The sequence below is a fragment of the Apium graveolens genome, chromosome 5, assembly GCF_009905375.1.
Source record: "Apium graveolens cultivar Ventura chromosome 5, ASM990537v1, whole genome shotgun sequence".
Lineage (NCBI taxonomy): Eukaryota > Viridiplantae > Streptophyta > Magnoliopsida > Apiales > Apiaceae > Apium > Apium graveolens.
This window is the reverse complement of record NC_133651.1, coordinates 241210340-241234271: the sequence shown is the minus strand read 5'-3', so window position 1 is coordinate 241234271 and position 23932 is coordinate 241210340. Positions and strand designations below refer to the sequence as shown.

Genomic DNA, 23932 nt, shown 5'->3' with positions numbered 1-23932 from the left:
GACATCCACAAAAGAGATAGAAGCTGAATAGACACCAATTATATTGAGACCCTATATGTCTATAGAATTTGACAACATAACAGTTTAATCACAAGTTATTAATCATGATTACATAGGGCAAGTAAGATGGTTAAAATTACCTATGAATCATGCATAACGAATACATGAACCTATGCTAGCATGGCAAGTTCTAAATCCTTAAGTTCACTTTCGCTTCATTAAGAATTAACACACTATCTAATAAGTTCGCGATGCTCATAAGACGAATACGCACATCCAATACTAGGTTATCATACAATCACCACACATTAAGGCATTGAAATAATTTAACTAAAGAAATCCATAAATAAATCCTTTAGAACCCCACGATAACGATTAGCCCATAATCGGACTCATCATCAACGTGGGTTCCGATGAAAGCATGGTATAAAAAACGTATTCTTTATAATGAATAAATAAAACCATGTACAAAATAAGATTAAGGTACATAAATAAGAAAACTAGCATCCAAGTTACAACTTAAAACAAATATTCACAAGTAAAAACAAGATCTTCTTCGTCTTCGTTGAATTGTGCTAATACGGTCTTCTTACGGATCTCCTTGATATGTATTTGGCTTGATATATTATTATAAACAACCTAGAGTTGTTTATATAGCAGCCCTAATCAGCAGAGAAGTCTTCTAATTCGAATTAGAGTAGAATCATAATTTTGCATCCCTACCTGGCGCGACCGCACGCTTGATCAGCGCGGGCGCGCTGGCTTTCTTAACTTCGGGCGCGGCCGCGTGCTTGATCAGCGCGGCCGTGCTGGGCTTCTTTCAGAACTTGATTTCTTTATTTTTCTTGCAGATTTGAGCCGGCTTTCCACGAGCTTTTATTACAACAGCACCTTGACACCAAATTAGCACCAAAACAATGCTAATTCACCTGATTACCTACATAATGCCTGAAATGCAAAAATACTCGAAAACACATTAAAACACTTAACAACTTGAATACAAATGCATCAATTCAAATCTTTACGGAGCGTAATAAAGTGTCATAAATGCCACTCAACATACCCCCAAACTTGAATCGATGCTTGTCCTCAAGCATAAACAGACTCAAAGAACAAGAAATAAAAATGCATGAATGCAACTAAATGAATGCAACGATCCCCTTAAAATTACTAAACCAATCAACAAGCAACACCTCAGCAAATGCAGTTATTCGCATAAAGATCAATCAAATCTCACAAATCAATCTACAACTGGAGACGTGCGTGTGTGCAACTGCTTACAGAGATACTATCGTAACTAGATCGACAATCATGACTCACTACTTATCAAAACAATCACAAGTTTATAAATAGAATAAAAGCTAGACTCAAAATAACTTATAACACTTCAATTCTTATATTGGAGTTTAACATGGATTCACGCTTTTATTCACAACAAAACAACCAAAGTATGCTTATTTGATCGTATAATGAGTGAGGTCCACAAAAGACTTATACAATAGTACCCATGTAGCGAAAGTTAGGTTACCGAATCCCAGACTAGAAAAGCCTTAGGTCACTAGGCACAAAGTCCCCTAAGAACTTAATAACTCGAGTACTAAAGAGCCCATTCGTGATCAATTATACATTACACTTATTTTTTTCTTTCTTTTTTTCTTTTTTTCTATAACAAACGTATTTCTGAATGAGTGCGTTTCGCTCCATCTCATTCAACCCTAGACTACTCATAAAAATATGAGACGACTACTAGCCATTTGACACCTAGCCACACAACTAGCAATGAAGTCCGATTTTCTCCAATTTTTTTTTAAATATCCATGTCTTTTATTATTAAGAGAATATCCTAAATTCTAAATATAAAAAAGATATTAAACCTCGACAAACTAACAAACCATGATCATGATCTAGCACTCTAGCAACCTATAAGACTTAGTGAAATACAATTGTTTCTAGCATGAAAATTAATTCGATAAGACTCAACATCACTAAATACGACATCACTACACTAGCATCAATATTACCAATTAATCAAAAAAATCATCTAAGGGATCATGTTATAATGCAAATGCATGAAAAATATATGAAAAAAATATCATAAAAACTATCAAAAATAAAAAAACTACAGGGCGAAATACGCAACTATATACTATCATGAACATGCAACTATATGTGACTCACACAAAAACATATTCCTTCAACTACTACCCCCAAACTTAAAATATTCACTATCCTCAATGAATGTAATAGTAAGGAATTCAGGCATACCTACTGTGAACTAGAATCTTCACCCTCAATGAGTGGAGTGTCAGGTGTGTCAGGAGGCGGATACACAGAGTCCTTACCAAATACTGGCCACTGGATGTCAACTTCGGTGGCTCTAAATGCAGTCCCAAGTGCCTAGGTGAGATCGTGTGCAAACCGACTATGGATGTCGTGCATCACATTCATCCTCCTAGCTAGATGCCTATACTGCGTCGAACTCAAACCAGTTCCAATATCTGCTCCTGCTGCCTCCTGTTGCTGCTGCTGCGACGAACCAACCTCCTCTCCTAACTGAGCTCTCCAAGCTTCCTTACTCACTTGCTGCGTACCACCAGCATATATCTGATCGTGGGGCACACCTCCTGGCAGATGATCAAATGTGTTACCAAGCCCCTTAGGATCAGCTTACCTCCTCCCCACTCAACCATGCTATGCAGCGTAAAACTGTCAATAGGAGCACTGGGAAGCTGCCACACACAACTTCGTCACCACGAACGTATAAGGAATAGCACATGTAGTACCTTCTCTCACGAATCTCAAAATCCCCTGATATATCACCATCCCCAAATCAATGTAATCACCCTGAAGAATCCCCCATAGCAGATGAGCACGCTCTACGGTAATCTCATGCACATGCGAAGATGGCATGATGTTAGCACAAATAAATGAGTTCCAAGCCCGTGCAAACCTGTTCATGTACGACGCAGGGAACGTGGAGTAATCAGTAGTGCCCCTCGTAAACTTCCAATGAGTCTCACGCATACATAAAGTCATAACGATCAGATCCAAGTTGAAGTCCTCGGGAGTCTTATCGTTCCAAGTGTCCTGACCCACCTTCCTCGCGGGCTGCTCAATCACCGTCCTGTTAGCCTCTACAGTATAATCCACAGTCCTCCCTCGAACCACCGTGAAGCTATTCTTCTCCTCCTTGGCATTAGTATAGAACTCCCGCACAACACTCATGGGCATAGCAGCGGGAGCCTCACAAAAAGGAACCCAGCCCATCTCAAGAATCATCTCCAACAACTTACCATCCTTCCCTGATGGCAGAAAACCTCGCTCATTAGCAATAGGCTTCGAGAGAAGCCTCGTGTACTCCTTTTCAGCCTCAGGAGTAGAAAACATTGGCCTCGCACCACCCGCAGATGAAGAATCGGTGGTGCTGCTGCTAACTTGCGTTCTTTGCCTCTTCGGTGCCATTGGGATTGAATGAGAGAGAATAAAAGTTATGTATTTGAAAGAGATTTGTGTTTGAGAATTTATGATATGGTGGAGAAGTTTATGTATAAGTGTACGTATTTATAGGTGGAGAGGTGAGAATTCGATAAGGAATATAAATGGGAATTGATTGTGGGAATCGTGAGAATAATGGGTTTGATTTGGAGAGGGAATTATGGGATGTGGAAGAGTAAAAATCGGATTGGAATTGATTTTTGAGTAAAAATCCCAATTTTCTCTTCATTCTTCTGTTTTTATTTTTTTCGAACAGAAACCCCGCACGGGCGCGCGCATGGACAGCGCGGGCGCGCTCACTCTCTGGAAAACCGGTGCGGCCGCGCGCTAGATCAGTGCGGGCGTGCTTACCTTCTGGAAAAACAGCGCGGCCGCGTGCTGGATCGTCGCGGGCGCGCTTGGTCACTGGAGTTGGCCCTGAATTTTTTTCTTTTTCTGATTCTTTTATGTTTTTCTCCTTTTTTCTTGCTTCCTCTACCTACTAATGTACAACAAACTTGGGTTGCCTCCCAAGAAGCAGTTCTTTTACGTCGCTAGCTCGACGTAGAACCTTGAGCTCAAGTGGACAATAGAATGACACTAACCACCTCGTGGGTTGTCGTGTCACCATAATAATGCTTCAACCTCTGACCGTTTACCTTGAATGCTTGACCCGGATCATTCTCAAAAATTTCCACCACTCCATTTGAAAACACAGTTTTGATTATGAAGTGCCCTGACCACCTTGATTTTAACTTTCCAGGAAAAAGATGGAGATGAGAGTTGAACAAAAGAACTTGTTGCCCCGGCACAAATGATTTGAGCACTAGGCCTCAATCGTGCCATCTCTTGACTTTCTCCTTATACATTTTATTGTTCTCATAAGCTTGAAGTCGAAACTCGTCGAGTTCATTCAATTGAAGCATCCTCTTCTTTCAAGTCGCATCCAAGTCAAGATTCAATTTCTTCAAAGCCCAATAAGCCTTATGCTCGAGCTCCACAGGTAAATGACACCCCTTACCTTAGACCAACTAAAACGGCGACATTCCCAATGGAGTCTTATATGCTATTTTATACGCCCAAACAACTTCATCAAGCTTCAAAGACCAATCTTTCCTTGATGGACACACTACTTTCTCTAAAATGCGCTTGATCTCTCTGTTAGACACCTCAGCTTGACCATTTGTCTGAGGATGATAAGCCATAGCAATGCGATGATTCACATTATACCTTTTTATCATAGCAGTGAACTTGTGATTTCAAAAATGTGACCCCTCATCACTTATTATGACTCTTGGAGTTCCAAACCTTGTGAATATTTGCTTGTAAAGAAAATTAAGAACCACCTTCACATCATTCATAGGAAACGCCTTAACTTCAACCCATTTCGACACGTAATCAACTGCCAATAAGATATACTGATTGTTACAAGATGAGACAAATGGCCCCATGAAGTCAATTCCCCAAATATTGAAGACCTCAACCTCTCGAAGTATATTAAGAGGCATCTCATCCTTCTTAGACATATTACCCACACGTTGACATCGATCACATTTCAAAACGAACTGGTGAGCATCTTTAAATAATGCCGGCCAAAAGAAACCTGCTTGAAGAACACGAGCTGCTGTCTTTTCTCCACCATAATGTCCTCAATAAGCCGTTGAGTGACAATCTCGCAAGATCCCCCCATTTCGCTGTAAGGAATACATCTCCTGATGATTTGGTCAGCTCCTTGTTGAAACAGAAACGGTTCATCCCACATATACCACTTCACTTCATGTAGAAACTTCTTCCTTTGAGCATAAGATAAATCGGGAGGCATGATATTACTCACAAGGTAGTTCACAATATCTGCAAACCACGGTTCTTCTTCTTGCACTCCAAACAGCTGCTCGTCGGGATAAGACTCATATATCAATGTCTTATCCAATGAAGTAGCATTAGGATTCTCTAAACGCGAGAGATGATCAGCGACTTGATTTTAAGTTCCCTTTTTGTCCTTGATCTCTAGTTCAATTCTTGAAGCAAAAGAACCCATCTAATCAATCTAGGCTTCGAGTCCTACTTTAAGATGAGATATCGAATTGCAGCGTGATTAGTGAAAACTGTCACCTTCGTCCCAAGTAGTTAAGATCGAAATATTTCAAAACCATAGAAAATAGCTAAAAGTTATTTCTCCGTAGTATTATAATTCAGTTGATCACCATTTAGGGTCTTACTAGCATAGTAGACCACATGAAATATGTTGTTCTTCATCTGCCCAAGAACTGCTCCAACTGAATAGTCACTTGCATCGCACATCATCTCAAAAGGTTTATTCCAATTAAGTGCAGTTATGATCGATGCCGTGATTAAACTTTTTTTCAAATTCTCAAATGCTACAAGGCACTCGTCATCAAACTTGAAAGGAACATCTTTCTCTAGCAAACTGCACAATGTCTTCAATATTTTCGAGAAGTCTTTGATGAAACGCCTATAGAAACCCGCATGACCAAGAAAACTGTGAATTCCCTTAACAGAAATAGGTGGAGGAAGATTTTCAATGACCCCCACCTTGGCTTTATCCAACTCAAGACCTTTACTAGAAACCTTGTGCCCGAGAATAATGCCCTGACACACCATAAAGTGACATTTCTCCCAATTGAGAACCATATTGGTCTTAACACACCTCTTGAGAACGTGTCCAAGATTTTGCAAGCATTCATCAAAAGAATCGCCAAATATAGAGAAGTCGTCCATAAACACCTCCACATTTTGGCCTATCATATCAGAAAAATGGTCATCATACACCTCTAAAATATGGTTGGTACACCACAAGTGAAGGTAGTCTTTTACTGATCTCCTGGAGCGATACAAATCTGATTATAACCCGAATAACCATCCAGAAGGCAGTAGTACTCATGACCAGCCAATTTGTCAAGCATCTGATCAATGAAGGGCAAAGGTGATAAATGGCATTTTATACCACTTAGAACATCTTATAATGGCTTGAATTGATGTCTTGAAATCAAGTATTTTGTGTATTTAATGCGTTTTTCTAGTGTTTTTGCATTTCAGGGTATAACTTGCGTATGTAGGGAGAATTCATCATAATAAGCCTAGGGAAGTACTTGGAATCGGTTGCGTGAAGTTGTGCGAAGAAATCAGCAAAATCAGGACCAGAAAGAAGAATTTTCCTTAAAGGGTCCAGGCGCCCGCCTGGGATCTGGGGCGGCCGCTTGGGAGCTGAGGCGCCTGCCTGGGAAGCTGGGGCAGCTGCCTGGGGTCGATAAATTAAATTCTGATTTTATATTTCATATTCTAATGGGCTTCTGAGACTGCTGATTCTTGTGGACTTCTATGTAAATAATCTTCAGAGATATTTCACAACAACAAGCAACAAGCAAGAACAAGCGAGAAGTATTAATCAAGCAAGGAGCAAGGAGAGAAGATTAAGAAGACTTTTTTAGCACACCGCAATGAAGAAGAGGAAGCATACGTTATCTTGTGATTCTTTTATTCGTTGTAACAGTGGATGCTAGTTTTCTTTACTTTGAACCTTAATACTCTTGTGACGTACTCTGGTTTTAATAAGTATTTTATTAGTTTATATTGTCGTGTTATTATCATGTTTTCATATGAACCCATGGTGACGATGAGTTCTATCATGGGCTAATCGTGATCATGGGGTCGTAGCGGATTTACTATGGATTTCTTTAGTTAATTGTTTAATACCTTGGTATGTGATGATTGTATGATATCTAGCATAGGTTGTACTTATTCGTCTTATGAGCGTCACGAACATATAAGATAGCCTGTTAATCTCTTGTGAAGCGACAGTGAATCTTGAGATTTAGAACTTGCCATGCTAGCATAGGTTCATGTATTTGTATGCATGATTAGTGGGTAACTCTAACCGTTTTACTTGCTCTATGTAATCATAATGAATAACTTGCGCTTAAATCATTATGTTGTCAAATTCTGTAGACGTATAGGGTCTCAACATAATTGATGCCTATTCAACTTCTATCTTAATTGTGGATGTTTGGTAGAATGGTACTTGTATAACGAAAGTTGGCTTTTATCAGTTTCATGTTATTCGATTAATATCATCATCATTACATGCTAAGGGTAATGACAATAACTATTGAAGGAAGTAGTAATGAAGTTATGATCTCATGTGTGTTTAATATTGTTAATTCAAGTGTTAATTTAAGTGTTTTATTCTCATAGTGAATCGTAGTTAATAATTAGTTAATCAACCTTAAGTGTTATTGTCTTGACATTGAGAAGTAATCATACATTGGTGAGTAAGAGTTAATTAAATATAATTAGTCTGAGTCTCTGTGGGAACGAACTAGAAATCATTCTATATTACTTGCGAACGCGTATACTTGCGTGAATTATTAGTGTATGTTTTGTGTCTAACAAGTTTTTGGCACCGCTGTCGGGGACTCGGTGTTAATTTGTTTAGTTTATGTACTTGCCATCAGTGGTCATTAGGACTCATTGATTAAGATTTGTTACTTATAGTTTCCGGTTGTGTTTCAGGTACTCTAGCGAGCGTTTATGCAAACATGTTCTCGCACTCGCAAGAGGACTCTAGATACGGCTGAGGAGACAGACTCAGTTCTTGATATTCCGGAGAAGATAGATTTTGAAGATTCAGTAAAGAGAGTGAGCAGAAAGAACTAGTAATCATGGGTGATCGTATAGTTCCAGAAGATCCAGCTCTTATGGACTTTTCTTGGCCTAAAATTGATGACATTCAGTCAAGCATCCTTCATCCGGCTATTCAGGCTAATACTTTTAAAATCAATCTAGGCACTATTCAGATGGTGTAGAATTCTGTTTCTTTCGGAGGTGCTTCGACTGAAGATCCCAACATGCATTTCAGGAATTTTGTCGAGATCTGTAGTACTTTAAAATATAATGGTGTTACTGATGAGGCTATCAAGCTGAGACTTTTCCCATTCTCTCTGAGGAATAAAGCTAAGGACTGGTTACATTCTGAACCAGCTGGGTCCATCACTACTTGGGAAGATCTTGCACAAAAGTTTCTGGTGAAGTTTTATTCAATGGCCAAGACTACAGCTATGAGGAGTGCTCTTACTCAGTTTGCGTAGAAACCAACAGAATCTATGTGCGAAGCTTGGGAGCACTATAAGGAGATGTTGAGAAAGTATCCACATCATGGTATGCCTGACTGTATGGTGATCACTGGGTTCTACAATGGTTTGGGGGCCCAATCTCGGCCCATGCTCGATGCAGCAGCTGGAGGCGCCTTGTGGTCCAAAAGCTATACTGAGGCCTATAATCTTATTGAAACTATGGCTGCAAACGAGCATCAAAACCCAACTCAAAGGATGATGCCTGGGAAGGTAGCAGGTATTCTGGAAGTTGATGCAGCTCCAAGTGCTGTCTATGAAGGTCGATTATTTAGCCAACTATGGAGTCAATCAGATAGCTATGGTCTGTGAGCTTTGTGCAGGCTCTCATGCTACGGATCAGTGTTCTCTTGTTAATGAATCTGTTCAGTATGTGAACAATTATCAGGGACCACAACAGCCTGTGCTAGCTACTTATCATCCTAATAACAGAAATTATCCCAATTTCAGCTGGAGCAATACTCAGAATACTGTTCAGTAACCATATCAGCAAGGTGTAAGTAAACAGTTTAATCCACCTGGATTCATGCAACCTCAGCAATATGCTCAAAGGTAATCATATCCTCAACAAGGAGGTTCTGCTCCACCTTTCAGTGCTGATTTCGAGGAGCTAAAACTGTTGTGCAAAAGTCAGACTATTTCTATCAAGACCTTGGAGAATTAAATCGGTCAAATAGCCAATGTCGTGCTCAATCGTCAACCTGGCACACTTCCCAGCGATACTGAAGTGCCAGGCTGGAAGGAAGCTAAAGAGCAAGTCAAGGCTATTACCTTAAGGTCTGGAAAAGTTGCTGATGCTGAAAAAGCAAAAGATGGAGTAGCTGAAGTTGTAGATGAAGAAGAGAAGTAAAAGGAGAAAGAGGCAGAACCAAGGAAGACTACTGTTGAACACACTCTTCCTGAGGGTAATATAGGGGAGAAACAGCTCTATCATCCACCACCTTTTCCTAAGAGATTGCAAAAACAAAAGCTGGATAAGCAATTTGGTAAGTTTCTGGAGATGTTCAAGAAACTTCACATCAACATACCCTTTGTTGAGGCTCTGGAGCAAATGCCTAGTTATGTGAAATTCATGAAGGGTATTCTTTCAAGGAAGGTGAAACTGGATGATCTTGATACCGTTGCTCTAACGGAAGAGTGCAGTGCTGTGCTGCAACAAAAATTACCTCCAAAGCTTATAGATCCAGGTAGCTTCACCATTCCTTGCACCATTGGCAAGTTGTCATTTGACAAGTGCCTTTGTGATTTGGGAGCAAGCATCAATCTGATGTCGGTGTCTATCTTCAAAAAGCTGAATTTTCCTTATCCAAAGCCCACCTATATGTCTCTACAATTGGCTGGTTGTTCTATTACATACCCACGAGGCATCGTGGAGGACGTATTAGTAAAGGGGGATAAGCTCATCTTTCCTGCAGACTTTGTCATTCTGGATTTCGAGGAAGATAAGAAAATTCCCATAATCTTGGGAAGACCTTTCTTGGCTACAGGCCATACCTTGATAGATGTGCAAAAAGGTGAACTTACTATGAGGGTGCAAGATCAGGATGTGACATTCAATGTATTCAATGCAATGAAATTCCCTACAGAAGATGAGGAGTGCTTCAAGGTGGATTTGATTAATTCTGCGATAACTTCAAAACTTGATCATGTGCTAAGGTCTGATGCCTTAGAAAAAGCCTTAGTGGGGGAATTTGACAGTGAAGATGAGGAAGGCAACGAGCAACTACAATATCTAAATACTTCTCCTTGGAAGCGAAAGCTAGACATGCCATTTGAATCTCTTGGTACTACTGATCTCAAGAATGCTGAGGGAAAGCTCAAACCATCTATTGAGGAAGCGCTTACTTTGGAGCTCAAACCATTGCCTGAACACCTGAGGTATGCTTTTTAAGGTGATGCATCTACTTTGCCTATTATTATTGCATCTGACCTTTCAGGTAGTGATGAGGACAAGCTCTTGAGGATCTTGAGAGAATTCAAATCGGCCATCGGATGGACTATAGCAGATATAAAAGGGATCAGCCCTTCGTATTGCATGCATAAAATTGTGCTAGAGGAAGGTAGCAAGCTGACTATTGAGCAACAACAAAGACTTAATCCTATCATGAAAGAAGTGGTGAAGAAAGAAATTTTGAAGTGGCTGGATGCAGGAATCATATATCCTATTTCTGACAATTCTTGGGTGAGCCCCGTGCAATGTGTACCTAAGAAAGGAGGTATTACTGTGGTAGCAAATGAGAAGAACGAGCTCATCCCCACTTGAACAGTCACAGGATGGAGGGTATGCATGGACTACAGAAAGTTGAACAAAGCCACAAGGAAAGATCCCTTCCCGCTTCCCTTTATCGATCAGATGCTTGACAGGTTGGCTGGTCATGCGTATTATTATCTTCTGGATGGCTATTCGGGTTACATTTAGATTTGCATTGCACCAAGAGATCAAGAAAAGACTACTTTCACTTGTCCATTTGGCATGTTTTTTTTCGCAGAGTTTCATTTGGCTTATGTGGTGCACCTGCCACTTTTCAGAGATGCATGATGGATATATTCTCTGATATGATTGGAAATAATGTCGAAGTGTTCATGGACGACTTCTCCGTCTTTGGACATTCATTTGATGAATGTTTGCATAATCTTCATTTGGTGCTTAAAAGGTGTGTGGAAACTAATTTAGTGCTCAATTGGGAAAAATGTCACTTCATGGTGCAACAGGGCATCATTTTTGGGCATAAGGCCTCTAGTAAAGATCTTGAGGTGGATAAAGCCAAGGTGGGAGTCATTGAAAATCTTCCGCCACCTATTTCGGTGAAAGGAATCCGTAGTTTTCTTGGTCATACGGGATTTTATTGGCATTTCATCAAGGACTTCTCTAAGATATCTAAGCCGTTGTGCAACTTGCTTGAGAAAGATGTGCCTTTCAAATTTGATGATGAATACTTGGTGGCATTCGAGACTCTCAAGAAGAGTTTAATAACTGCACCAGTTATTACGACACCTGATTGGACAGAACCTTTTGAGATGATGTGTGATGCAAGTGATTATGTAGTGGGAGCAGTTCTTGGGCAGTGCAAGAATAATCTTTTTCATGTGGTCTACTATGCTAGTAAGACGCTTAATGAAGCTCAAATGAACTACACCACTACTGAGAAGGAGCTCTTGGCTATAGTTTTTGGTTTCAAAAAATTTCGATCTTATCTGCTTGGGACAAAGGTGACAGTATTCACTGATCACGCTGCCATTCGCTATCTAGTCTCAAAGAAGGATTCAAAGCCTAGACTTATTCGTTGGGTGCTCTTGCTACAGGAATTTGAGTTAGAGATCAAGGATCGAAAAGGTACTGAAAATCAAGTAGCTGACCATCTCTCTAGACTGGAGAATCCCGATTCTACTTCACATGATAAGACATTGATCAACGAATCTTTTCCGGATGAGCAGTTGTTCGCAGTTCAGGAGGAAGAACCATAGTTCGCAGACATTGTGAACTATCTTGTTAGCAATATAATGCCTCATAATATGAATGCGGCTCAAAAGAAGAAGTTTCTACATGAGGTGAAGTGGTACATGTGGGATGAACCATATTTGTTTAGACAAGAAGCTGACCAGATCATCAGGAGATGTATCCCATTCTGTGAGACGGAGGGGATATTACGAGACTGCCATTCCACAGTTTATGATGGACATTATGGTGGTGAAAAGACAGCAGCTCGTATTTTATAAGCAGGTTTTTTCTGGCCTACATTGTTTAAGGATGCACATCAGTTCATTTTAAGGTGTGATCATTGCCAAAGAGTTGGGAATCTTACTAGAAAGGATGAGATGCCTTTAAATGTGATGCTTGAAGTTGAGGTCTTTGATGTTTGGGGAATCAATTTCATGGGACCATTTATCTCATCCTGCAATAATCAGTACATCTTGCTGGCAGTCGATTATGTCTCGAAATGGGTAGAAGTCAAGGCTCTACCGACAAATGATGCAAAGGTAGTGTTGAGTTTTCTTCATAAGCAGATATTCACAAGGTTTGGAACACCATGAATGATCATAAGTGATGAGGGGTCGCATTTCTACAATCGTAAGTTCACTTATATGATGCAGCGCTACAATGTGAATCATCGTATTGCTACTGCCTATCATCCGCAAACTAATGGTCAAGCTGAAGTGTCTAATAGAGAGATCAAGCGCATTCTAGAGAAAGTTGTTTTCCCGTCAAGGAAAGATTGGTCTTTAAAGCTCGATAAAGCTTTTTGGGCCTATAGAACAGCATACAAGACTCCACTTGTGATGTCTCCATTTCAACTTGTCTATGGTAAGGGATGTCATTTACCTGCGGAGCTTGAGCATAAGGCTTATTGGGCATTGAAGAAGCTAAACCTTAATCTAGATGCAGCTGGGAAGAAGCGAATGCTTCAGTTAAATGAACTTGATGAATTTCAACTTCAAGCGTACGAGAACAACAAAATGTATAAGGAAAAAGTAAAAAGGTGGCACGACAAGAAGCTATCTCCCAAGTCATTCGTGTCGGGGCAACAAGTTCTTTTATTCAACTCTCATCTCCGACTTTTTCCTGGAAAGTTGAAATCAAGGTTGTCTGGACCATTTATCGTCAAAATTGTGTTTCCACATGGAGCGGTGAAGATTTTTGAGAACGATCTGGGCCAAGCATTCAAGGTTAATGGTCAGAGATTAAAGCACTATTATGGGGACACGGCAAACCGGGAAGTGGTTAATGCCATTTTATTGTCAACTTGATCGAACTACTCTATGTCAAGCTAATGATGTAAAAGAAGCACTTCTTGGGAGGCAACCCAAGATTTGAGACTATAGGAACCTTTAGAAGTTAGTACTCTATCCAAAAACCCAAAAAAATCAGAAAAGAAAAGGCAGGAAATTTTTTTTTCGGAAACCTCCCGGGCACCCGCTTGAGATCTGGGGAGACCGCTTGGGAGCTGAGGCGCCCGCCTGGAGATCTAGGGCGGCCTCCTGGAGCCCGACTGCCAGAAATTTTTTTCCCAGCCTTATAAAAAAAATAGAAAAATCACAAAAAAACAATTCCACAACCACAACCCTATTAACCCATAAATTTTCTCCTATAAACAAGCCATAAACCCCATTCCTAATCAACTTCTAACCCTAAATCCTACCCTATATATACACACAACCTCTCCATATACTCTCTCATATTCTTTCAACTTAAAAACTCTCTCCTACACACAAAATACAAATCTCAACACTTATTCTCAGTTTCAATGGCCCCTAAGAGATCTCGAACTATTGATAGCAGCAGCACCATTCATACTGCTGATTCTTCGAGGGATACTACTGCAAGACCCCGATTGGTGGAAAGGGCTGCTGAGGAGGAGTATGCTTGGCTCCTGACGAAGCCGATTCTGAAGGAGAGGGGGTTTTTTCCATCGGGGAGGGATGGTGAGTTATTGCCGATGATTACAGAGAAGGGGTGGATTACTTTTTGTGAGTCTCCTGAGGCGGTCCCGATGAGTGTGGTTCACGAGTTTTATGCGAACGCCAAGGCCGACAAGAATGGGTATACAGTTGTTCGTGGGCTTACTATTGATTATCATCCCGCAACGATTCGCCGTGTTATTGGGCAGCGTCAGAGGAAGCCCCAGGAGGAGAATTGGAATGAGAAGACCCCCGAGGATTTTAATTCGGATTTGATTATTGCTACTCTCTGTCAGCCGGGAACGGTGTGGAAGTTTAAGACGGGATCTAACGAGTATCATTCTTTTCCGGTTGTTGTGATGAACAGGTATGCCCGTGCATGGAATGCCTTTATTTGTGCTAATATTTTACCTTCTTCGTATGCACATGAGGTTATAGTTGAGAGAGCCAGGTTGTTGTGGGGGATTTTGAATGAGGAGTTTTATGTGGACCTTGGTGAGTTCATCTACCAAGGGATTTTGAAGTTTTTGAGGGGAAGGTCGCATAGCAACATCCCTTATGCCTCTATCGTCACGAAGCTGTGCAAGGCAGTTGGAGTCCACTGGCCTTCTTATGAGCAGCTGCAGATGTCTGCCGCTCCTATTGAATCATCGACGCTGAATGCGATGCAGGAGTGGACGGGTGGAGAGCCCGAGGAGCATGATTTGGGATATCGTCTCCCATGGGGACGTCCAGCAGCTGGTGCTATGATGGTTAGGCCTAGTCAGGTTCATGGCGAGGCAGGTTCTTCTAGAGCCCAGGGAGGTGATGGTTCAAGGATGACTGATGCCCAGTACAGGAGGCTTTCCCAGAGGATGGATGCGATCTACGAGTCGTAGAGTAGGTTTGCACAGGAGCTCACTCTAGCACTTGGGACTGCTTTCAGAGGCCTTGGAGCTGACATCCAGTGGCCCGTTTTTGGTGAGGACTCTGCTTATCCGCCTCTTGACACTCCACCCTCTGAGGGTGATGATGATGATCTTTCTGAGTAGGTATACCCTGTGCTCCTTTCTATTACCTTCACTGGGGACAGTGAAGATTTTAAGTTTGGGGGTGGTAGTTAAGGAACATATTTGTGTGTGTGTCATGTAGTTGCATATTCATGATAACATGTAGTTGCATATTCATGATAGTTTAGTTCATATAGTTGCATATTTTTTGCCATATAGTTTTTTTTTTTATTTTATAGCTTTATTTATCATGGCATTTAGCTCATGCATAAACCATGATTCCTTTTGTGTTGCTTTACTAATTGATATGTGATATTGATGCGAGTGTAGTGATAGCGGTAGAGTGATGTTCAATCTTGTTAGGTTGACATGCATGCTAGAAACACATGTAATTTCACTAAGTCTTAGAGTATGCTTAAGGACTAGATTGTTGTCATGGTTTGATGGGTTTTAAGGTTAATCTATTGTTTATTCTTAGAATGTATGATAGGCTCTTAATGATAAAAGGCATGAAAAGATAAAATTGGAGTAAAAATTGGAATTTATTGTTAGTCGTGGCTAGGCGTCAAATGGATAGTAGCCGGCTCATATTGTATGCGAGTAGTCTAGGGTTGAGCAAGATGGAGCGAAACACACTTGCTCAGAAATAAAAAAAAATAAAAGAAAAAAAAAGAAAAAAAAAGAAAAAAATATGGTTTAATGCATAATTGATCACGAGTGAGCTCTTTGGTATCCGAGCTATTAAGTTCTTAGGTGACTTTGTGCCTAGTGACCTAAGGCTTTTATAGTCTGGGATCCGCTAACCTAACGACCGTTAAATGGATGCCATTGCATAAGTCTTTTGTGGACCTCACTCATTGCACGATCAAATAAGCATTTGTTTATTGTGTTGAATAAAATAATGATTCTGTAATAAGCTTCAGTGATCTTGAAGTGTTATAAGTCATTTTGTGTCTAGAATTTATTCTTCATATAATCATGTGATTGCCTTGAGGATAATTGAGTTATGATAATTGATCTAGTTTCGAAGCATATCTGTTAAGCATTCGCACACACCACGTTTCTAGTTGTATGTTAGCTTGCATGATTTTATTGATCTTTAGTCGCCTAATTGCATTTGTTGAGATGTCATGTGTTGGTTGGTTTAGTCATTGTGATGGGGATCGCTGCATTTCATGTAGTTCACATTCATGCATGTTTTTATTTTTTTTTTGAGTCTGTGAAGCTTGAGGACAAGCATCGATTTAAGTTTGGGGGTGTGATAAGTGGCATTTTATACCACTTAGAACGTCTTATAATGGCTTGAATTGATATCTTGAAATCAAGTATTTTGTGTATTTGACGCGTTTTTCTAGTGTTTTTGCATTTCAGGGTATAACTTGCGTATGTAGGGAGAATTCATCATAATAAGCCTAGGGAAGTACTTGGAATCGGTTGCGTGAAGTTGTGCTAAGAAATCAGCAAAATCAAGACCGGAAAGAAGAATTTTCAAGAAAATGTCCAGGCACCCGCCTGGGATCTGAGGCAGCCGCTTGGGAGCTGAGGCGCCCGCCTGGGAAGTTGGGGCGGCCGCCTGGGGTTGATAAATTAAATTCTAATTTTATAATTTGTATTCTAATGGGCTTCTGAGACTGCTGATTCTTGTGGACTTCTATATAAATAATCTTCAGATATGTTTCACAACGACAAGCAACAAGCAAGAACAAGCGTGAAGTATTAATCAAGCAAGGAGCAAGGAGAGAAGATTAAAAAGACTGTTTTAGCACACTGCAACGAAGAAGAGGAAGCATACGTTATCTTGTGATTCTTTTATTCGTTGTAACAGTGGATGCTAGTTTTCTTTACTTTGAACCTTAATACTCTTGTGACGTACTCTGGTTTTAATAAGTATTTTATTAGTTTATATTATCGTGTTATTATCATGTTTTCATATGAACCCATGGTGACGATGAGTTCTATCATGGGCTAATCGTGATCATGGGGTCGTAGCGGATTTACTATGGATTTCTTTAGTTAATTGTTTAATACCTTGGTATGTGATGATTGTATGATATCTAGCATAGGTTGTGCTTATTCATCTTATGTGCGTCGCGAAAATATAAGATAGCCTGTTAATCTCTTGTGAAGCGACAGTGAATCTTGAGATTTAGAACTTGCCATGCTAACATAGGTTCATGTATTTGTATGCATGATTAGTGGGTAACTCTAACCGTTTTACTTGCCCTGTGTAATCATAATGAATAACTTGCGCTTAAATCGTTATGTTGTAAAATTCTGTAGACATATAGGGTCTCAACATAATTGATGCCTATTCAACTTCTATCTTAATTGTGGATGTTTGGTAGAATAGTACTTGTACAATGAAAGTTGGTTTTTATCAGTTTCGTGGTGTTCGATTAATATCATCACCATTACATGCTAAGGGTAATGATAATAACTATTGAAAGAAGTAGTAATGAAGTTATGATCTCATGTGTGTTTAATATTTTTAATTCAAGTGTTAATTTAAGTGTTTTATTCTCGTAGTTAATCGTAGTTAATAATTAGTTAATCAACCTTAAGTGTTATTGTCTGGACATTGAGAAGTAATCATACATTGGTGAGTAAGAGTTAATTAAATATAATTAGTCTGAGTCTCTGTGGGAACGAACTAGAAATCATTCTATATTACTTGCGAACGTGTATACTTGCGTGAATTATTAGCGCATGCTTTGTGCCTAACAAAAGGGAAGTGATCCTTCCTAGTGGCTTTGTTCAGCTTCCTTTAGTCCATGCAAACTCTCCACCCCGTGACTGTTCTAGTAGGAATAAGCTCATTCTTCTCATTTGCTACCATAGTAATTCCACCTTTCTTAGGCACAATGCACCGAGCTTACCCATGAACTGTCAGAAATATGATAGATGATTCCAGCGTCTAGCCACTTAAGAATTTCCTTCTTCACTACTTCCTTCATGATTGGATTAAGTCGTCTTTGCTGCTCGACCGTATGCTTGCTACCTTCCTCTAGAAAAATTTTATGCATGCAATAAGAAGGGCTCATTCCCTTGATATCTGCTATAGTCCAACCAATTGTCAATTTGAACTCTCTTAGAATCCTCAAGAGCTTTTCCTCGTCACTACCTGAAAGGTCAGATACAATAATAACATGCAAAGTAGATGCATCACCTAAAAACGCATACCTCAAATGCTCGGATAAAGGCTTAAGCTCTATAGTGGGAGCTTCCTCAATAGATGGCTTGAGGCATTTAGGAGCTTTGTTCAATTCCTCCATTCCAAGAGATTCAAAAGGCATAACAATCTTCCTCTTCCAAGGAGAAGCATTCAAATATTGCAATTGTTCTTCATCTTCGTCATCTTCACTATCTGAATTTCTCAATAAGGCTTTATCTAAGGCATCGGACCTTAGAAATTGATCAAGTTTTGAAGTAACCACAGAATCAACCAATTCCACCTTTAAAAACTCCTCATTTTCTGTAGGAAATTTCATAGCATTGAATATATTAAAAGTTACATCCTGATCCGGAAATCACATTGTAAGCTCACCATTCTGCGTATCTATCAAGGTTCGTCCAGTTGCCCAAGAAGGGTCTTCCCAAGATTATGGGAATATTCTTATCCTCCTCGAAATCAAGAATTACAAAATCAGTAGGGAAGATGATTTTATCAACCTTGACCAAGACATCCTCCATAATACCTCGCGGATATGTAATAGAACGGTCGGCCATTTGCAAGGTCATATAAGTCGGTTTTGGATCAGGTAAGTCCAATTGCTTAAAGATTGACAAGGGAATTAGATTAATGCTAGCTCCCAAGTCACATAAGCATCTATCAAAATACACTTTCCCAATAGTACATGGAATAGTGAAGCTTCCTGGATCTTTAAGCTTCGGAGGCAACTTCTGTTGCAGCACAACACTGTATTTCTCCGTAAGAGCGACTGTCTCTAAATCATCTAGCTTCACTTTCCGAGAGAGAATACCTTTCATAAACTTTACATAACTAGGCATCTGCTCAAGAGCCTCAGCGAAAGTATGTTGATATGAAGTTTCTTGAACACCTCCAGAAACTTCTTAAATTGCTTGTCCAGCTTTTTCTTCTGCAGCCGCTTAGGAAAAGGCGGTGGAGGATAGATCTGTTTCTCCCCTGTATTACCCTCAGGAGGAGTGTGCTCAACAGTAGTCTTCCTTGGTTCCATTTCAACTCCCTGCTGTTCTACTTCTTTCTCATCCCCGGCTTCTTCAGTCAACGCTTGAGTTTGTTCGGAATCCGCAACCTTTCAAGACCTCAAAGTGATTGCCTTTACCTGCTCCTTAGCTTCCCTCTTTTCTGGCACTTCAGTGTCACTAGGTAGTGTACCAGGATGACGATTTAGCAAGGCATTGGCAATTTTCCCAATTTGATTTTCCAAGGTCTTGATAGAAACAGCTTGACTTTTGCACATAAGCTTCAACTCCTCTAATTCAGATTTTTCATTGGCTTGTTACAGCTAGAGTTGTTGTCTTGGTGCATACTGTGGTTGCTGAAAACCAGGGGGGTTATACTGCTTAGCTGGATATTGCTGATAAGGCTGTTGAACCGCATTCTGAGTGTTGCTCCAACTGAAATTAGGATGATTGTGGTTGTTGGGATGATAAGTGGCTGGCATAAATTGCTGCGAATGCTGAAAGTTGCTCACGAACTGAGATGATTCACTAGAAATTGTGCACTGATCAGTCTCATGGGCACCAGCACAAAGCTCACAAACACTACTGATTTGATTTACTCCATAATTAGCTAAAGTGTCCACTTCATCGTCAAAGCCTTAAGTTGGGAGCTATAGCATTTGTTGCATCCAACTCCAGAATTCCTGCTACCTTTCCCTGAGTCAGTCTCTGGGAAGGATTCTGGTACTCATTAGCAGCCATCAAATTAATAAGTTCATAAGCTTCATTGTAGCTTTTAGCCCACAAGGCTCCTCCTGATGCTGCATCAAGCATGGGTGTAGAAGTAACACCCAATCCATTGTAGATCCAGTTAATAATCATCCAATCAGGTATGCCATGGTGTGGTTACTTCCTTAGCATCTCCTTATATCGATCCCAAGCCTCACACAGAGATTCTCCAGTTTGTTGAGCAAACTGAGTAAGAGCATTCCTGATTGCAGCAGTCTTCGCCATAGGGAAGAATTTAGTGAGAAACTTTTGAGCAAGATCTTCCCAAGTGGTGATAGACCCTGTTGGTAGAGAATATAACCAGCACTTAGCTTTGTCCCTCAGAGAGAACGGGAAGAGTCGCAGCTTGATAGCATCTTCAGTCACATCATTGAACTTGAAAGTGTCACAGATCTCGATGAAATCCCTGATGTGCATATTGGGGTCTTCAGTAGGAGAACCCCCAAACTGAACTGAGTTTTGTATCATCTGAATCGTTCTTGACTTGATCTCAAAAGTATTAGCCCTGATGGCTGGCCTGATGATGCTTGACTGAATGTCATTAATCTTAGGCTGAGAATAGTCCATCAAACCCTTAGGGTTTTCTGCTTGATCACCCATCTCTACTAAAGCTCGTTCCTTGACTTTCTCTTCTTCTTCTACCTTCTTTTCTTCCTCAAAAACTTCCTTATGAACTACCACCAGTTCTTCCTCGGCTTTATCCATAGTTCTCTTACGAGTACGTGAACGTGTATGCATACACCCTCGCTAGAGTACCAGAAATAAGACAAGGAAACAGATAAGTAACAATGTCCGAGTCAATGAACTTTAACGACCACTGATGGAAAGCACATAAACTATAAATTAACACAACAGTCCCCGGCAGCGGCGCCAAAAACTTGTTAGTCGCTAAATACGCGCTAATAATACACGCAAGTATACGAGTTCGCAAGTAGTATATAATCTTTTCTAGTTTGTTCCCATAGAGACTGGCTTTGGTTAACTAATTAATTAATGCACTTACGCAACAATGTATGGTTATCATTCAATGCTAAGACGATAACAAATAGAGGTTGTTTATAACTAACAATTATAACTAAAAGAATAAGATTGGTTGAGTTAATATATATGACAAACATGGGATTCTAACTTCATTAAATACTTTATTCAATAGCCTTATTGTTCTCAACCTTAGCATGCAATGGTGATGACACTAATCAGACAATACGAAACTGATAAACGCCAACTTTTGTTGCACAAATACCATACTACCAGACATCCACAAAAGAGATAGAAGCTGAATAGACACCAATTATATTGAGACCCTATATGTCTATAGAATTTGACAACATAACGGTTTAAGCACAAGTTATCTATCTTGATTACATAGGGCAAGTAAGATGGTTAAAATTACCTACGAATCATGCATAACGAATACATGAACCTATGCTAGCATGGCAAGTTCTAAATCCTTAAGTTCGCTTTCGCATCATTAAGAATTAACACACTATCTTATAAGTTCACGACGCTCATAAGACGAATACACACAGCCAATACTAGGTGTTGAGTGGCATTTATGACACTTTATAATACTCTAATAAGCTTTGAATTTATGCGTTTGTACTCAGGTTGTTAAGTGTTTTAACTTGTTTTCTAGTGTTTTTACATTTCAGGCATTATCTAGGTAATCAGGTGAATTAGCATTATTTTGGTGCTAATTTGGTGTCAAGGTGGCGTTGGAATAAAAGTTCGTCGAAGGCCGGCTCAAATCTGCAAGAAAAATGAAGAAGTTAATTTCTGGCAGAAGCCCAGTGCGGCCGCACAGATCAAGCGCGCGGCTGTGCCCGAAGTTCAGAAAGACAGCGCGCCCGCGCCAGGTTGGGGTGCAGAATTCTGATTCTATTCTAATTTCAATTGGAAGACTTCTCTGCTAATTAGGGCTGCTATATACACAACTTTAGGCCATTTTTAATAAGATATCAAGCCAGAGGCTTATCAAGGAGAGCCGTAAGAAGACCGTTTTAGCACGATTCAACGAAGACGAAGAAGATCTTGTTTTTACTTGTGAATCTTTGTTCTAAGTTGTAACTTAGATGCTAGTTTTATTATTTTTGAACCTTATTCTTGTTTCGTACTTAGTTTTATTTATTCGTTATAAAGACTACGTTTACTATACTATGCTTTCATCAGAACCCACGTTGATGATGAGTCCGATTATGGGCTAATTATTATCATGGGGTTCTAACAGATTTATTTATGGATTTCTTTAGTTAAATTGTTTCAAGGCCTTAGTGTGTGGTGATTGTATGATAAACTAGTATGGGCTGTGCGTATTCGACTTATGAGCGTCGCGAACTTATAAGATAGTGTGTTAATTCTAATTGAAGCGAAAGTGAGCTTAAGGATTTAGAACTTTCCATGCTAGCATAGGTTCATGTATTTGTTATGCATGATTCGTAGGTAATTTTAACCATCTTACTTGCCCTATGTAATCAAGATAGATAACTTGTGCTTAAACTGTTATGTTGTCAAATTCTATAGACATTTAAGGTCTCAATATAATTGGTGTTTATTCAGCTTCTATCTCTTTTGTGGATGTTGAGTAATATGGTACTTCTGCTATGAAAGTTGGCGTTTATCAGTTTCGTGTTGTCTGATTAGTGTCATCACCATTGCATGCTAAGGTTGAGAGAAATAAGGCTATTGAATGAAGTATTTAATGAAGTTAGAATCCCATGTTTGTCATATATATTAATTCAGTCAATCTTATTCTCTTAGTTATAATTGTTAGTTTAATTCTTAGTTATAAACAACCTCAATTTGTTGTCGTCTTAGCATTGAATAATAACCATACATTGTTGCTTAAGTGCATAGGTTAATTACTTAACCAAAATCAGCATCTGTGGGAACGAACTAAAAAAGATTTTATACTACTTGCGAACTCGTATACTTGCCTGTATTATTAGCGCATGTTTAGCGACTAACAAGTTTTTGGCGCCGCTACCGGGGACTGTCGTGTTAATTTATAGTTTGTGTGCTTCCCATCAGTGGTCGTTAAAGTTCATTGACTCAGACATTGTTACTTATTCATTTCCTTGCATTATTCCAGGTAGTCTAGCGAGGGTGTATGCATACGCGTTCGCGTACTCGTAAAAGAACACTGGATAAAGCCGAGGAAGAAGTGGTGGTAGTTCATAAGGAAGTTTTTGAGGAAGAAAAGAAGGTAGAAGAAGATGAGAAAGTCGAGGAACCAGCTTTAGTAGAGATGGGTGATCAAGCAGAAAACCCTAAGGCTTTGATGGACTATTCTCAGCCTAAGATCAATGACATTCAGTCAAGCATCATCAGACTAGCCATCAGGGCTAACACTTTTGAGATTAAGTCAAGCATGATTCTGATGATATAGAACTCAGTTCAGTTTGGGGTTCTCCTATTGAAGATCCCACCATGCACATCAGGGATTTCATCGAGATCTTCGACACTTTCAAGTTCAATGATGTGACTGAAGATGCTATCAAGCTGCGCCTCTTTCCATTCTCTCTGAGGGACAAGGCTAAGTGCTGGTTACATTCTCTACCAGGAGGATCTATCACCACTTGGGAAGATTTTGCTCAAAAGTTTCTCACTAAATTATTCCCTATGGCGAAGACTTATGCAATCAGGAATGCTCTTACTCAGTTTGCTCAACAAACTGGAGAATCTTTGTGTGAGGCTTGGGATCGATATAAGAAGATGCTAAGGAAGTGCCCACACCATGGCATGCCTGATTGGATAATTATTAACTGCTTCTACAATGGATTGGGTGCTACTTCTAGACCCATGCTTGATGTAGTATCAGGAGGAGCCTTGTGGGCTAAAAGCTACGATGAAGCTTATGAGCTTATTGAACTGATGGCTTCTAATGAGTCTCAGAATCCTTCCCAGAGACTGATTCAGGGAAAGGTAGCATGAATTCTGGAGTTGGATGCAGTAACTGCTATAGTTGCCCAACTTAAGGCTTTGACAATGAAGGTG

At 39.9% G+C, this 23932-nt stretch overlaps 2 non-coding genes across 2 annotated transcripts; one reads left to right on the top strand and one right to left on the bottom strand.

Annotated features, from left to right (window-relative positions):
• Nucleotides 1-20042: 20042 nt before the first annotated feature.
• LOC141663360 (small nucleolar RNA R71) lies at nucleotides 20043-20149 on the top strand. Its single transcript, XR_012551436.1, has one exon. It is a non-coding gene; the product is annotated as a small nucleolar RNA R71 (small nucleolar RNA).
• A 3423-nt stretch (nucleotides 20150-23572) lies between these two features.
• Nucleotides 23573-23679, bottom strand: LOC141663162 (small nucleolar RNA R71). Its single transcript, XR_012551246.1, has one exon. It is a non-coding gene; the product is annotated as a small nucleolar RNA R71 (small nucleolar RNA).
• Between the last annotated feature and the right edge of the window lie 253 nt (nucleotides 23680-23932).